The following is a 2,500-nucleotide window of genomic DNA, read 5'->3' on the forward strand; positions in this document are numbered from 1 at the left end:
TCAGGCTACGTTGTGGTGCGGCCTGTGTCAACTGTCCGCTGATGTCGTACGCGTGAACCACAATCTGTACTGCACATTCGTCCTTATGTACTGAATGATACATCGTGGCACATGTGTGACCGCACAACGACTGCGCCCAAAAACGGCGGACCATACAGTGCAAATATTGTGCACGCAGCTACGTGTCGTCTCCCTATGAGAGCTGGATTGCAGTGTGGTACGCCATAGAGACGTGTGGGAGGAACGGACGCCGTGGATGGCGATCAGCATGAGCTGTCTGTTGATGTATTCGGACCTAGTCGTCTCTCCTCACACACCGTGATGGCATGGTGCACCGCGTTCCATATCTGCGACATGCTACAGAGGCCGGTTGACAGTCGTTCGAGCAATGGACATCGCATACGTACGGGGGCCACCTTCCACGTATTGTCTAGGCGTGCACATTTTGTTGCGTGTATGTGGGCAGACGTAGTGTGGCGTGACACCTGACACAGGCATGCAATAATCGTTGAAGTTGCAAATGGCGATGGACGCCTGCGTTTTCTGGTGAAGTTACGCAAATGAACAAATGGTAACCTGTTGTGGTGCGGTTGTTCTCGCTAGGGGTGAATCGGTGATGGCGACGATAGGTTGAGGTACTAACCGGTTGTTCCAGCGATACCCACCATGCCGACGAAACTGAACGGCATCTGGGTGTGAAGCGATACGCGGCGGTGGCTGGGTGGGACCGTCCCCGGCCGGTGAGGGGGCGCCTCCCGGCGTGCTGGCCGCGCGGTGCGTGGGCGCACGCGCTACAGCCGGCTGGTGGGGGCGGCCAGTGGCAGGCGCGCCGGCCGACGGACGCGGCAGGCGTCGCAGCTGCGCGCCGGCGCACCCTGCGCGCGGCGCCGTGCGGCCAAAGTAGGTCCTCGCGGGCCCGGTGCGAAGCGCGGTGGACATCTTCAGTGTGCTGGTCCGATTGAGGACTGTGTGCGTTGAGGATGCGCCGCCGCCCGGCGCTCGGCGCCGCGACGCCGTCTGCTGCTCGGTCGCCCTAGCGGTTCTCGCTGGTGGTTTGTATCGCAGCTGTGCGGATGTGTTGGCGCGTGCGCTGTGCTGGGAGAGTTCGCTTCGGCACCCAAGTGGGGCTTTTGTCCTTCTGTGGCGCTGGCGTTGGAGCTGCCGGTCACCGTAGGTGGCGCGTGTTGTCTCCCGCCGGCAATGCCACGACAGCACGCTCCCGGGCCTCTGTCGGCAGCGGCAAGCTCAGTTGGGAGCACGGGTGGTCGCACCGAAAGCGTCTACTCGCCTAACTCCGGGCGATTGCGCCTCTCTCGAACCCGACCAAGTACTTGGGACGGCGCTGCGCGCCGCCGGGACCTGAGAGGGTTTCGAGGTGTATTGTGCAGGGGAGCTCAGCCTCCTCCTGTTTGCAGAATGATTGAGCGGACGCTTGCGTGTTCGCGCGGGCCCCCGGGACACACTCCCGGGCGGCCGGCTGCTCAGCTCTAGTTGACGCAGCTCCCTGGTTGATCCTGCCAGTAGTCATATGCTTGTCTCAAAGATTAAGCCATGCATGTCTCAGTACAAGCCGCATTAAGGTGAAACCGCGAATGGCTCATTAAATCAGTTATGGTTCCTTAGATCGTACCCACGTTACTTGGATAACTGTGGTAATTCTAGAGCTAATACATGCAAACAGAGTCCCGACCAGAGATGGAAGGGACGCTTTTATTAGATCAAAACCAATCGGTCGGCTCGTCCGGTCCGTTTGCCTTGGTGACTCTGAATAACTTTGGGCTGATCGCACGGTCCTCGTACCGGCGACGCATCTTTCAAATGTCTGCCTTATCAACTGTCGATGGTAGGTTCTGCGCCTACCATGGTTGTAACGGGTAACGGGGAATCAGGGTTCGATTCCGGAGAGGGAGCCTGAGAAACGGCTACCACATCCAAGGAAGGCAGCAGGCGCGCAAATTACCCACTCCCGGCACGGGGAGGTAGTGACGAAAAATAACGATACGGGACTCATCCGAGGCCCCGTAATCGGAATGAGTACACTTTAAATCCTTTAACGAGTATCTATTGGAGGGCAAGTCTGGTGCCAGCAGCCGCGGTAATTCCAGCTCCAATAGCGTATATTAAAGTTGTTGCGGTTAAAAAGCTCGTAGTTGGATTTGTGTCCCACGCTGTTGGTTCACCGCCCGTCGGTGTTTAACTGGCATGTATCGTGGGACGTCCTGCCGGTGGGGCGAGCTGAAGGCGTGCGACCGCCTCGTGCGTGCTCGTGCGTCCCGAGGCGGACCCCGTTGAAATCCTACCAGGGTGCTCTTTATTGAGTGTCTCGGTGGGCCGGCACGTTTACTTTGAACAAATTAGAGTGCTTAAAGCAGGCAAGCCCGCCTGAATACTGTGTGCATGGAATAATGGAATAGGACCTCGGTTCTATTTTGTTGGTTTTCGGAACCCGAGGTAATGATTAATAGGGACAGGCGGGGGCATTCGTATTGCGACGTTAGAG

The 2,500-nt window shown here is 58.0% G+C and overlaps 1 non-coding gene across 1 annotated transcript in view; it reads left to right on the forward strand.

The window, feature by feature from the left end:
- Positions 1-1,501: 1,501 nt before the first annotated feature.
- Positions 1,502-2,500, forward strand: part of LOC124749241 — a 1,909-nt gene continuing 910 nt past the window's right edge. The window contains exon 1 of the ribosomal RNA XR_007011813.1: positions 1,502-2,500. This exon is cut by the window's right edge and continues 910 nt beyond it. This is a non-coding gene — a ribosomal RNA (small subunit ribosomal RNA).

This window comes from Schistocerca piceifrons, unplaced genomic scaffold (genome assembly GCF_021461385.2).
Source record: "Schistocerca piceifrons isolate TAMUIC-IGC-003096 unplaced genomic scaffold, iqSchPice1.1 HiC_scaffold_432, whole genome shotgun sequence".
Taxonomy (NCBI): Eukaryota; Metazoa; Arthropoda; class Insecta; order Orthoptera; family Acrididae; genus Schistocerca; species Schistocerca piceifrons.